This window comes from Lepisosteus oculatus, chromosome 8 (assembly GCF_040954835.1).
Source record: "Lepisosteus oculatus isolate fLepOcu1 chromosome 8, fLepOcu1.hap2, whole genome shotgun sequence".
NCBI lineage: Eukaryota > Metazoa > Chordata > Actinopteri > Semionotiformes > Lepisosteidae > Lepisosteus > Lepisosteus oculatus.
In genome coordinates this window covers 45,069,974-45,084,966 of record NC_090703.1, presented here as the reverse complement: position 1 = coordinate 45,084,966, position 14,993 = coordinate 45,069,974, and the positions used below count along the sequence as shown (strand labels likewise).

General features: G+C 35.3%; 1 protein-coding gene across 4 annotated transcripts in view; it reads right to left on the bottom strand.

The window, feature by feature from the left end:
• npas2 (neuronal PAS domain protein 2) overlaps window positions 1-14,993 on the bottom strand; it is an 86,683-nt gene that overhangs the window by 34,888 nt on the left and 36,802 nt on the right. For 2 of the 4 annotated variants that reach the window (XR_001478852.2, XM_015351470.2), the window contains exon 1: window positions 12,264-12,588. The exons of the other annotated variants lie outside the window; for them this stretch is intronic. The gene's annotated coding sequence lies outside the window, so the exon portion shown is untranslated. Of the gene's footprint in view, window positions 1-12,263; window positions 12,589-14,993 lie in introns of those variants that run through there. 4 annotated transcript variants of the gene reach the window in all.

The window sequence follows — 14,993 nt, the reverse complement described above, 5'->3', positions numbered from 1 at the left end:
CCCTTATATACACAAACGAAACTCACTAATCTCACTCATGTGAGAATAGTATAGACTATAGAATACTATACACCAGGTGAACTATCTACACTGGCTATCAAACGTATTCGTCCCACTTGAACTTTGTCACATTTTATTCTGTGTATCAATATGATATCACAATGTATTTAGTTAGAACCTTTTGCCATTGACACTAAACACTATTATGTTAATGTGAAAAAAAAGTCTACTCATAAAACAGAAAATAACTGATTGCATAAGCATTCATCCTCTTTGATATGACACATCTAATGTAAAGAGGCTCTGGTGCAACCAACTCAACAACTATTGGAAAGAACCAGTAAGGGTAAGGTACAGTATAAGCAAATTTCCAAGGCATTGCATATCTCCCACAGCACAATAAAGTCCTTTATACAGAAATTTAGAAAACATGGCAGAACTATGAATTTGTGCAGAACCGGGCATCCTCAAAAACTGTGAATATGGGCGAGAAGGGCACTAGTCAGGCAGCACACCAAGAGGCCCTTGAAAACTGTAAAGGAATTACAGTCTTACACAGCTGAGATGGGAGAAACTGTGCATACAACAACATCTGCCTAGGTGTGTCACTCACTAATTATGCTGAGTGGCGAAACTAAAGCCATTGTGGAAAACAACTCACATAAGATTTCAATTACAGTTTACCAGAAGGTATATGAGAGACTCCAAGACCAAGTGGAGGAAGAATTTATGATCAGACCAAAAAGTGATCTTTTTGGCTTGGATGCTAAGGGAAGTTAACACCTCATATCAGCCCTAGAGCACATCCTACCATAAAGCATGAGAAAGGCACTCTTCTCAATGACATAACTGAAAACCTGCAGGTGCCCTGGGAGGTCACAGGACCTACTGTTTTGCTAACAGCTATGAAAGCTCTGGTTAACTAATCCAAGTCCTGACCCTGATATCATCCTGACAGTGGGGCTTTGCCACTTGAGAATCCCAGTCAGAATGCTAGTGACAGGATCCAGGCTTGAACTCACTTCAATCACATAAATATATAAAGTTATCCAGCACTTAGAGTAAGTTCTGCTGCTGGTTGAGACACTGGAAAACCAACAAGCATTTTGGTTTCACGTACAGTATGTAGATTGCAACAAATGAATTAAACAAAGAATGAATCTTTTCCCAAGTCAGCAAATTTGGATTTCTTAAGAATGGCCACTTGTGATCTATGTGTTCTCACGTAGATTCAGTTCCAAGGAGAATGACAAATGGAAAATGAATCAGACATCTTCAGTTACCATGTGAATATACAAATAATTCAAAAGAAATTTTATGCTGAACAGCTCCTGACCTAGAAATTTCTTGGAGCAAGATGAAAAAAAAGAAAAGCAAAAACACCTATTTTCATATTTATGCAAAAAAAAGTAAGGAGAATTAAATTCTCTTGACATAATTCTGCAGGAAATGGTACAGAAATGATTCTATCTATAAGCAAGACCTTTGGGAACTAAAACATCTTTTTATTCCTTGTTAAACTGTAATTAAAAACTCTCAGCAAAGTTGTGGCTTCTACAGCTCATTATAATGATCAAACAGTATAGTTGGAAAACTGTCAGATTTACATGGATACAGATAGGGAATCAAAATTAACTGCATTTCACAGCAGCAGTTATGCTTTTTTTGCAGAAATCGGTCACAACCTGTGTGCTCTTTACAAAACCGAAATGCTGAACTCAAGTTGGTCACCACCAAAAAGCTAAGACAGAATTTAACATCATAGGCTTAATTTTTACTACATCATTTATCACTTAAAAGGCTTCACAAGATTTTTATACTCACAACAACTGGATACTTAAGGTAGTATCCAGATCTATATAGGTCACCTGTTTATTTATCTTTGTCACAGGCCCAAGTCTGACAAGCCCTGTCCAGAGGCTACAAAGCCACCTACAATCCAATAACACTAATAATCTTTCCTCTTGCTGTGACTTGGCAAGAACCCACGCCTCAGTTATTTTTGTAATACAAATCAGGATAAAAACAATGCACTTTCATAAAGGCCTGTGTTGATGGAAATGGGACTAGCAATAGTGTCAACGTAAATAAGCTGTTTTAAGATGAAAGTTCTCACTTGCCGTATGAAAATGAAAAAAGCTTAGCCACAGAGAATTCAGCTCAGAGAGTAATATATTTAGCATATGATACTTAACTTTATTGAATTGTAAAATGAATTTCCCAACAGAATAAGAATGACAACAATTGTTTGAAAAACTAAAGTATATTTTAATAAATTAATTAAACAGTTTTGAGCATAAACTAGTAACATTAATGTTTCAGATCTACTGTACATTTTCAAAGGCTAAAATGGAGCCCACAATCTTTGGAATAAGCAGTGTTTTTGTAAACTTTTTTGCCTAACTATTGAGATGAGATGATCATTATGTTAAAGAATGTATTGAAACCAAAATTTATCTATTTGGTTGCAAACCCCTGACCCAACATAACCCAACATCCTGTGACAATATTTAAATAACGTTGTTAATGGATATCTCAGTGTATAGCTTATTAAGCTTATTAATTTGCTAAGGTAATAAGCAATGCATGAAACAAACATCATGATTTATTACCCACTTTCTAAATAGTTTAGTGGCTTTGAGAAAACACAGTACTTGAAGCACAGCACAGTGCAGTGAGGGATCCCTTCTCATAAGGTTGCTCAGGGCTCCAAAATTCCAGGCTGCAGCCATGCTAATATGGCCTGAAACTATTTGCTCAATGTTTCATGTATACTGTACAATAGAAATGTACATTTTTCACTACTGCTTTCCACTGTCAATACAGTTTCTTGTGAGTTTTGTTCAATTTCTTCAATTTGGCTGCAAATAAAAGCAACTAGGCAACATCCAGAGGCTACTACACAGTAGCTACCACAGAATGAGTGAATGAGCGATTGAAATGTCATCTTTAGGACTCTTTTTTTAAACAAGACGTATATGCTTGGGAGGGAACCAATCGACTAGAAAAGCAATAAATGTTCCACAACTTCAAACACAATGACACAACAACTTGTGACAGAAGAACAGGAAAGAGAGACGAAGATGATCAAAAGCCTACTGTATGTGTATGTGGCTATTTAAAAAAATGAGGAATCTCATTACAGTAGATGTATTTAATTTTGTACCTTCCCCATAATGAAATTACACTAGATACAACAGAATACATGGATTTACAGTAGCAGGATTCACCATTTTTATTGATCATTGTGTAATATATATACTTTATATTATATTATTTGTTAATTGTAAGCTTCACTAAGACCCAGCTTGAAAGCTTTTAATCTCGCTAAAATGCTGCTGTAGGGTTTTCTTATTCTACATGCATGAATATCTGTCAGTTTCCCAAAATTCTGAACAAAGGCATTCTGAAAATATCAACAGCAATGGATAATGTTAAATATCAATAAACCATGTATATTAAAATGTATGAAGCTGTTTTACTTGTAAATAAATATTATAACAAACATTAGAGCTCAAGAGGATGAAAGTGGGCAACAATGTAATGGTGGATTCTGGCCTCTTGGTTCCCAATTATCAGGTTGGGGGCTCAAATCCCAGGTGATGATACAGATGTTGTTTTTTGAGCAACGTATCTAACCCAGAGTTGAATCCTGCAAACGGGGTCTTATACATTTGCATCATCTACTCTGTCCGTATGAGAGGAATTGATAACCACAGGAAGTTGTTTTGGATAAACACAGGAGACACTTTTCAAAGCACTGAAAGTTAAAATAAATCAAGGCAGAGCCGCTTAAATTACAACAGCAGAGATAGCTCAAGTTAAAAATAGATTAGATACCGTGATTCTACTGAAGTTGATAAACTTTGTAACCTCAAAAGGGCAGTGGTATGGTGAGTAAACTAAACAGGAAGATATGCACACAAATGCACAGTTAATTTTAGTGTGTAAAGGGTTAACAAAATACTCTGATGGTACCTCCATTGCCCAGCTGGAATGTAAAAGACTATGACATAGTGTAGCAGTTATGTTAAAAGGCCACAAGACAGACATTAAGATGCTTGTGATGGTGCCTTTGAGGTATACAACATTTAATATCCATCTCAACAGAAACCTGATGGGTTTCGTACCTCTACTTAAGTAAGAAAATCTATTGCCCTTTTCACAAATACTGTACTTACAGTAACTCTAGAGTGACTTCCAGAAAACTTTTAAACACTTTTTGCACAAGCAGCAAAAGGTTTCAAAGCTCTTTTAATGCTTTGCCAATGGGAAATGGTTCTTAGATAACAGTGAATAAGGCACCTACCTTTACACTATCCAGTGATAATTCAGTGCCAAAACTGGTAAATGAACTATAATGCACTTTTGGACAAATAACTTTATTCTGATTGAAATGTCCACATATTTATAGCTCGCATTGAAAACTGAAGCAACTGTATTCATAATAGAATAATGCTAAAATAAAACTGGCAGAGATGCCCTTAAAATACAGTAAATGCATAGTATCCTTTCTCTATGTGAATGTCTATACTTAATTCTACATGGCTTACAAAATCTTTCAATACAACACACAAAGCACAAACAACACAGAGAAGATAGAGTACAGGAGAAGATTTCTGAAAACAGACTATTGAAGGAAGAGATTTATTTTTATTTGTATTTGAAATTCACAGAGTTGATTCTTAAGGAAATGACCGGATTCAGATGACACTCATATTTCCCTAAGGATCAGAGAGCAGCAGGGGATACTGTTAAGTGAGTAGAAGAGCCTATTACACTGTCAGGCTCATCTGCTCTGAGCCAAAGAAAAGAAAATTGGGTTTGACCTCAATCAGTAAATCTCACAAGCTTAAGATCGCATCTGCTATTAAAGATGCCTGTGAACTGTGCTTTTATAAAGATGAAATACATATGAGCTTGCATACAGTATACACTGAATGAGTTGAAATAATGGGATAGCAAAATAAATACATGGGTTCATATTTTCACTGATGGCTCCAGAATCGAATAGGGTTTACTCTGTTTCATTCACACTGAACTTTGTTCAAACTAGGATCCCAAGTCTTGTAAATTCTGAAATCTGGCACCAATCTTTAATCAACATTACTACATTACTACATAGTGTTCCAGCCTATTCTTTTCCAGTAATTCAAAAACATATTATACACATACTGTACAGTATTGTCAGACAAACATATTGTCTTGCTTAACATTTTTACTAATATCCATAGCCACAGCTTGTGTACTGTTAATGAGGTACCTGTGTTTGCTGTCTAACTTTAGAAGTCTTAGGTTGCATAGATTAACCCAATCCATACACAGATAAACATTCAAAGCAATACTTATCCTATCTTTTTTTAACTGTGTTAGAAGAATACAGATTTTGAATTGAATGTCAGAATAAGATACAGCAACAAATGCTCGTAACAGACATGAACACATAACACAATGTGCATAATTTGTAACTCTTAAGTCTTTTGATTATCTAGAGAGAAAACATTATATTCATATTGTATAATGTTTGAATCTATTTTCAAAGAAGACACAAGAAATCTTAATAAATAAATACTGTAATAGAAGGGCTAATTAGTCTTCAGCCAAAGGCAAAACAATCAGATGGTACATGATGGTCTTTTATGTCATAAATAATATTAATCACAGAATTCAGCTCTACTTCCAAGTGAGCTGTGGTTTAAATGTATGTAGCTCAAACGTTCTTAGAAAAAAAGAACATAGCATTTCACTATTAGAGTTCAAGAAGCTCCTGACGAAAAGAAAAAAAAAACTAACAAGAGAAGAGACTTAAAAATGGTTACATCTGCAGAACTTACATTGTTATTTTAATTTTTAATTGTCATTACATTGTTCTAAACAGAGCTTTAATGTTGGTACTTTAATGAGATACTCAGGTTTAACTTTAATGATAGCTTTACTCAGTAATGCCTTAGCCTGATCTCAAGAGATCTCAGAAGCTTAGACAGGAAGGGTGTGGTCAATACTGGGATGGGCTTCTAAGGAAACCCAAGGAAACCCAATTCTAAGGAAATCTGTAAGTGGTATCAGTGGATCAAAATGGTGCAGCCGTCCCTGTGGACCAGAATTTCTAAACTAATGCTCCAATATGGTGACAGGTATCACGTTAAACTGAGGTCCCTACTACTTGCCCATTAAAGATCCCATGGCCTTGTTCAGAATCGTAAGGGTATTACCTCTACCTGATCTGATGTGTACTAGGACTTCTAACTTATTGTGGCTGCCACACATCACCCAGGTGGTGGATGAAGTGGGTCCCCTTTTGTATCTTTCTAAACCGACACACAAATACCCGGAAACCTGGAAACTCTTACCTCCATTACACCTTACAGTCTTAAAGTTTAGTTTCTTCTGTAACAGCTATCACCTCATCTCTTTGATAATTATATCAAAGGTATAATGTAAAGATGCAGGTATAAACAGTATTGCCTCTAGTTCACATACACATACTGTATGTTATTCATTCTTCTGTTTAATAGTTAATACTGACTTATATGGCTTCATTTTAATGATGTAATCTGAAATCTTAGAACAGTTCAATTCTTTGAAGCACAATTCTCCCTGCTTGGACTTTAGATTGCAAGCAATTTAAGGAAACCTGGAAACTCTTACCTCCATTACACTTTACAGTCTTAAAGTTTAGTTTCTTCTGTAACAGCTATCACCTCATCTCTTTGATAATTAGACAGCAAGCTGAAGCAGAACAGCTCTACCTACAGATATCAGCAATGATATACATGTACAGATTAAGTGAACATAAGAATTTCATCTACTAATTGCCAAACAGGCCAGTTACGACTGTATAGGATAGCACCTCCTCTTATTTGTAACTAGTATGATGATAGAAAACTCACAGTCAAGAACTGAGCTTTTAAACTCTTGATTATTGATTATTAAGTTTATTTACTGAACTTTGAGAACATGCCTCCCAGGTGCAGCACAATCTCATTTATCTAAACTTTGTCAGATCTACAGTCAGCTTCTATACCAACTTAATAATAATAATAATAATAATAATAATAATAATAATAATAATAATAATAATAATAATAATAATAATAACTTAGTGATGGTAATATACAAGAAACATTTAAACAAAGAACCTACACGTCTCAATAATGATATTCATAACCAGGTATAATGTAAAGATGCAGGTATAAACAGTATTGCCTCTAGTTCACATACACATACTGTATGTTATTCATTCTTCTGTTTAATAGTTAATACTGACTTATATGGCTTCATTTTAATGATGTAATCTTAAATCTTAGAACAGTTCAATTCTTTGAAGCACAATTCTCCCTGCTTGGACTTTAGATTGCAAGCAATTTAAGGAATTGTTTAGCTTAATTAATTCATGTTTATTAATGCACTGTAAATCTAAAAATTCAAAAGGCACAATTGTAGGGACTCCAGTAAACCAAAATGAAAAAACAGCCTATCAAAGGAAGTCCTTTCAGTCAAACTTAACTACTACCCACCACTAAGTAAAAACCAAATTCTAGACCTTAAGCCAAATTACCTATGAGATACAGCAAGTAGTATCTTTTCATTATATTAAATTCCCCAAATGTTGCACTCACATATCTTTTTCTCTTTGTCACCTGCAGTTGGCTATTTCACAAAGATCGGCAAATAATTAGGCTGCTTAAATTCACCAATGAAAAAAAAATCTTTATAATGAAATGCATAGTTTGTTACTCTCTTGTCTGGTTACATTATGTTGAAATGAATAATGCAACAATTACACATATTTGGCAGATGGCACCGCCTACAGTATATGCATAAAAAACACACCAACAGTTGTCAAAATGATGGTGATAATCTAAAATTATATTCAGAAATCAAATAGTTTTACCTATCCTTTTGCTTATGTGTATACTTATTACATTATCCATTACAAACAAAAATATAACAGATCCATAAGTGTTCATTTATTAGGAGAGCAAAGGTGTTATAAAGTAATATATATCTCTACTGCATTTCAGTGCCAGCAAGGGCTTCCAAAAAATGCTTTGGTAAGATAATTTCTATTCATTTCTTCAAAGCTTCATGTACAGTACAGTGGCTTGCAAAGGTAATCAGGTGCTTGATCAGTTTCTCATTTTTTTTGCTTTAAAACTTGCTGCCATGACACTTTGAAGCCGCAATTAACTCCACACATTCAAAGCAAAAAAAAACAAAGAAAAATGGGAAACTTAAGACAGCATATGTATTCAAACCATTGGCTGTGGCAGAGCAACAACAAATTAATTTAGGCAAATCAGAGGAAAACCTGCTTAAGTCTGCTAAAGAACTGAAACTGGGACTAAGACTCACTTTAAACATGTGAATTACAAGGTTAAAGTTACACTGGAGTGGCTTAGGAATAAGGAAACGAATGTCCTTGAGTGGCCCAGTCAAAGGCCTGACTTGAATTCTCTTGAGAATCCGTGGAAAGACTTGAAAACTGCAGTCCATAACCAATCCATAAGCATGAGAGAGCTTGAGCAAATCTGCCAAGGCAAATGGGCAATGAATACTGTTCTTTAGAGTTTTCTCTTTACTTGTTGCTGACATTCACTGTAAAGTATCTTAGTCTTGGGACTGAGCATTAAGGTTTTGAATACAATACTGTATATTAAGTTTAGAAATGTGCATTACATCATGATGTAATTACACAAAATAGGGAATCACAGGAAAGGTCTGAATACTTCTGCAAAGCACTGTATAATTCAAAATATCTAAAAGAAAATAAATGAAGTACTATAAATTAAGTTTATTATTCATGCAGAGATTTCAACCTAGCAGTCACTGCACATTATATTTTAACCTGTGATCTATATCGATATACGAAACTAGGTGGAATCTGTTTCAAACACTGTCAGGGTGACAGAAATATAAGCTGGTTCAGTCGGTGTACAACCTTTTATGGACATAGAACAACAAAGTTTCTAGGAACTGGTGCATAAGCTAGAAGCCATTATCCTTTTATTTTATTTATGAAACTTCCCAGATGATGAATTTATTACTTCATGCTAACTGTGTGAATGCAAGAACTCCATGTATCCTGAAAATGAAACACACGTAAGCATCTTGAAAAACACTGTTTATACTGTATGATGTAGGATCACTCCTGTTTTTCAATCCACAACAATAAAGCACTGATGAATATCCAGAAAATAATCTTCTTCTTCACTTCTGAGGATTCCAAGCTATGGCATCCAAAAAAAACAGAGCTCTGGAGTTGCATTAGAATTTATATTTTTGGCCAAATGCCTGAGAAGCCCCGAACTCCAAATGCAAGAGCGCAAAAAAAAAAAAACTGTTGTAACAAACTAGAATGAAAAAAAGGCAAAAGACAAAGATCCACAATAGGAGGAGACAATGATAAAGGCATTCACAGTCAATACGATTTCAACTGAGATGCTCAGAACCAAACCTACATATCCTTATATTCATTCCAATGACTAATATAAATGAAAATGTTTAAAGAGATATTTCAAAAAATGCATTAAAGGTTACACATGATTCAATAACAAAAAAAAACAGACATCCATTCTAAGCACTCTTTGAAACAAGAGGACATTTTTGTCTCAAATGCCTTTTAGGTAAGAGAACAGAAAAGATTTAGTACAATTAGTACAGTATGGCTCACAGCATCCTACAGTAATACCACCCACAAAGCCGTTTACACAACACAGTTGTTTAATAAAGAAACACCATGTATTGGAACATCAAGTACAAATTTCAATAAATTATTATGATATTAACAAATAAAATAAATGTTTAACCAAATTAATTGTCAGCTGTGATTTTTCAACACTTCTTGTTGCATCATTAATGCTCCATATTTTTTTTCAGGCAGTCGTGAATACCTGTTACACTCATCTATGTCTTGTAGTACAGCAAGTCTATCAAGTCTAATTAATGCATTGTTTGGGTTAATCTCTCACTTGAACACCTTTATAGCAATATTTTTCCTATCTTTTGCCAGCAGCTATATCGCACTGCAGCTCTCAACTGGCTACCCACTGAAGCGAAGCAGGGTTGAGCCTGTACCTGGATCTGGTCAGTACCTGGATGGGAGACCTCTTGGGGCCAGCGGGGCAGCACCTACCCTGCGGTCTGTGTGGGTCCTAATGCCCCAGTATAGTGGAGGGGACACTATACTGTAGTGGGCGCCGTCTTACAGGTGAGACGTTAAACCGAGGTCCTGACTCTCAGTGGTCATTAAAGATCCCCGGGCATTTCTCAATAAGAGTAGGGAGTTATCCTGGTGTCTGGAACAAATCTCCCCCCTTGGCCTTTACCATGGCCTCCAAATTGTCCCCATGTATGATTGGCTTACACTTGCCCTGCAATGGACTGGCATCCTCTCCAGGGTGTACCCTGCCTTGCGCTCGTTGCTTGCCAGGTAGGCTCCGGTTTCCTGTGACACCGTATGGTATAAATCGGTTTGGCAAATGACATGACTTTTCCTATCTTTTAACTGTGTCTGAACAAAGATTTTGAGCTGAGTGTCAGAATAACATGCAGCAACAAACTCGCCTAACATACAGAGGTGAGTAGTATACTGTACGTGTGGACTTTGTGTCAATACACTAGAATGTGAAAGGTTACAACAACACCTGAAAACAATAAAGGAGAAGGAACTGTACAGTACATGTATTTAATAGGGACTAAATACTTGAATTAAAAAGAAAGTACTGTATCAAAGTAAACTGGTTTCGACAAGTCTTTCAAGATCAAAATAAGAAACAGACAGTGCTGTTAAAAAATCATTTTAAAATCAAATTATAATCCTTTAGAATTGATGAAAAACACGAAACTTATCTTAACTTACAGTATCTTTAAGTTTGTAAGGAAAAAATAGCTTCTGGCCTTTTGTGCTTATACTTTTACTCCTCATAAAAAACACACACATGCAGAAACCTGTATGTGATATTGTACTTTTCAAACCACCTTTCAAAAGCGGAACAAGATTAGGCCTATTTTGAAGTCTAAAAAGAAATTCTTGTTTCTAGTAGTTAAAGTATATACAGCACTCATCATTGACCACTTTTAAAAAAATCCATCCAAGCCTGTGTTTATACCTTATATATTTATATCTATATCTAAATGTATATACTGTAAATAATTCATCTACACCAAAATGTACTTCAGCATACTGTATATTCAGTTATTACTGTATTTGTCCCTCAAATATAAAATTACATTCAAGCACTATCTTCTACTTAATGTTTGCTGGAGTATATTTAGATTCGTTAGCATAGTTTGTTTTTTATATCTTTCTATATTTATTTGATAGATTTGGTGAATCCTATGTACTGTATCCAATCAAACTTAACACTTAAAAATGCATGTTATGTATCTATAGCAGTTACACACACACACGCAATTTAATAAGAAAAGATGGAATAGATCTAAAATAATACAAATCTCTAAGTAATTCTTTACCAACAATTTTTTAACCTTGCGAAAAAGTAGGTTTTAGGACGTCATTCTAATCTTTAAACATATTAATGAAAACGGGAGATTTTCATAAACCCGGCCAGTCCAATAAATATTAGAAAACCCAAGAATCGTGCATAGTAAGCTTCCTGAAACTTTCCAACCCTTATCCATTCATTGTTTTAGCGTAACAGGTCAGCATAGGGTTTATCAGACTTTAAATCTGAAACTGCACAACTCGTGGATTAAGTACTGTAAATACTGTACCGTACATAATCAACCCATTACTTCCTATTGATTAATCTTTAAAAGTGTAATTTACAAACAAAACGTTACAGTACACAATGAACAATATTGGGCACCAGTGAAGGTATCAACCATAACAAAGTGACATTTCAAACTAAATCTTATTTTAGCATTCGTGCCTATCAGATTACCATTTCCATAAAGAACCAAATAGCGTCGCTCCCCTTAACTCCTCGTAACCACCTCAAGGCACGGCGAGCATGACTTGGCCGCATACTTTCAAATAGGTTTGTGTAATACAACAATCCCACCCCATTTCTCATTTGACACATAATCAAATCAGCATTTCTAATGTTTGGTTAAGGATAATTAACTTTGGCTACGAATTTAGAATTGGACTATCATCCTTTAATGAATGGGACGGAAATAACTTGTCCGGTGGTGTGAATTACTATTAAGTACAGTAGATATCACATAAGGATAAAATATTTATCTCGGCGTAAAAATATTTTCAAAGAAATATACACACAGTTAAAAACGTGACATACCTTGAATCAGAGATGAATAGTTTTAAAATCCATTCTTTTAGCCAGGGTCCGTTTTCCAATATGCAGTACACTACTAACACTGCATACATGCAACCTGATGTAAGATAGTCTTCTCGGCATAAAATAAGGCATTTGTTGAAGTACAAAACAAAGAAATATCACACTCTCTGTGGGTAAAATACCAACTTTAAATGTTGCAGACACAAATATTGTCTTTCCCGGCTTCAAAATCACGATTCCCACTGTGTGACGGCGCACTGAACTAATTTCATGTGATATTTTTTCTTTCTTCCTCCTCTCTCTTCTGTAGGCAGCTCCTAGTAAACACGACTGACTGTGAGGTACTGAGAACTAGGGAAAAGTAGGTCAGTCTGCAGCTCAGTGCTTAACGACATCATCATTAGCAACCAACTACACAACTCGCGATTCAGGGCTGTACGCACAGGAAGAAAAAAAAACAGACTACTTCAGCAGAAAATTAATGTTTTATTAGATTAAACAGTTTTTTTTCTCTTTTTTTAATTCCCCCTTTACATTTTATTGACCGACGAGCTGTCGAATTTTCGAATTCGGTCTTTAAATATACAACATAAGCATGATTTTAGCGGACGTATTTATCTCCCGATGCGAGTTATTTATAAACTTATTCATCTGTTTAATGTTTTCATAAACACTCTACCGAGTTGACTACTACAGGAAGAGCCGTGATCCGCACGTAGGAAATGCTTTCTCCGGTAATACTCAATATGAGCGCACCCTAAGGATTGCAACAGGTAGAGCATTTATTCATCGTCACAACTCTCTCCCGCTGCCAAAATACTCCCCAGTAGCCAAGGATGAAAATAATAAGAGCAGACTGAAAATAAAACTTTTTTTTACCAACTAATATCACTTCTCACATTTGAATTTGTCCTAGACCAGTTTAACTCCCAGTTCCATTCGTTTTAGTTAATAATTAAAAATAAGAGATCTTTCTAAAAGTTGACATCTGAGATATTTTCCGTGCGATATCAGTAATGGAACCCCATGGTCCTGAATTATTAAACGACCTGCAAAAATATTTGTGTCATTGGAGAATATGAATAGTTTGCTAAAACATCACAACTTGCCACAAAGCGAGAAACGATATGATGCAATATCCAAAAATAATATAAAGTTAATACTGTACCAACGTGAGACGTTGTACAGTACATACAGAAGAGAGAAGTGATTCACACTACAACACGATTAATAGAAATGCACTGATGTGTGGCTGTGAAAACTCTTCTTTGATTGTAATCAGTCAAAATCGGGAAAAAAAATGTTTCGACTCTTTCAACATGTGGCAAAGATTTAATACGGAATTGTTTCAGTGTCCTAGAAGCTCCCCGGTGTTGTGAAACAAAAGGCCAAAGGGTAAACCAAAGATTACTGTTATGCAACCATGACAATCAGCTTACTCCTCATTGGCTGGATCATTCCTGAAGGGGGGATTCCCGTCTTAAATAATAGACCCTCTTGAACAAGTACAATAAACCTTTAGTTTTAAGCTTAACAAGTTACTGTCCCTTCTTGCAAGACAGGTTCATTTTCTTTAAATCTCTATTTGCTGTAAGTGTTTAGACAATATTTCTAGTACACCATGAAGAAGTACATTAATTTTTTCCCATGTTGAACCATTAACTGATAACTTTGACAAGATACAGTAACTTTAAGCCAAATCAGCACACATGCAGTATTAGTGTTTAGTTAAGCAGCAACCGTTTTTATATAAATCAAAGAAAACCAGTGTCACAACAGCTGGCATTTCCCCTTGTTAAAGAAAAAAAAATGTTATTTGTTCAGATACTATGTTAATTGTGATTACCTTATAATAAAAACAGCTTGTAAATGTATACAGCAATTAGATTAGCACAGACCACAAAAACATAAACCCCACCTACTGTAGCAGACACTTGTTTAAGATCTTTAAATAATAAAATCTTAAAAAAAACTAAAAATACTGTTAACTACTCTTAGTGTACTGTATATTGAAAAGAAAAAACAGATAACATTCTGGAAACTTTTAAACATGTACAGTAGTATACAAAGAAAAACTTGTATTCAAGCACAATTTTGCTATAAATGGTGTATTTGAAATTACTATAATTTTAGAATCCTCTAAACAGTTTATTCATGATTATGATGAGATACATCCACATTGCAAGATGTCAGGTACTAAATACTATATTTCAGAGCGCACCTTTTATCAATTTGATTTTTCTTAATAGTGGGAAAATAACACAACATAGATTTTCATTTACTTGCTGAGCAGAAGCACTTGTCCAGGGAAACTTAAATATACATAAAGTATATGTTATGAGTAACAATCAGGAAAACCATCTTTAGAAGCCATGAGCCAGAGCCTTACCCGACAGGCCCGTTGCTCAAAGAAGGACTACACCCTGCAGGAGACGCCTGCTCATCGCAATTCACACACACATACTGGATACGTGGTGGGTGGCGCGGTGGTGCAGTGCTTAGCATTAATTTATATGTTCTTCCTGTTTCACAAGGTTTCCTCCAGATGCTCTCCTTTCTTCCCACTGTCCAAAATCCTGGAAGGTTAATTGGCTTCTGTAAAATTGGCTCTTGTGTGTTTGTGTGTGTGTTTGTATCTGTGTGTCTGCACTACCATGGACAGGCGTCTCATCCAAGTTGCATCCAAGTTGGATAGGCTGTGGTGTCCCCCGTGACCCTGTACTAGATAAA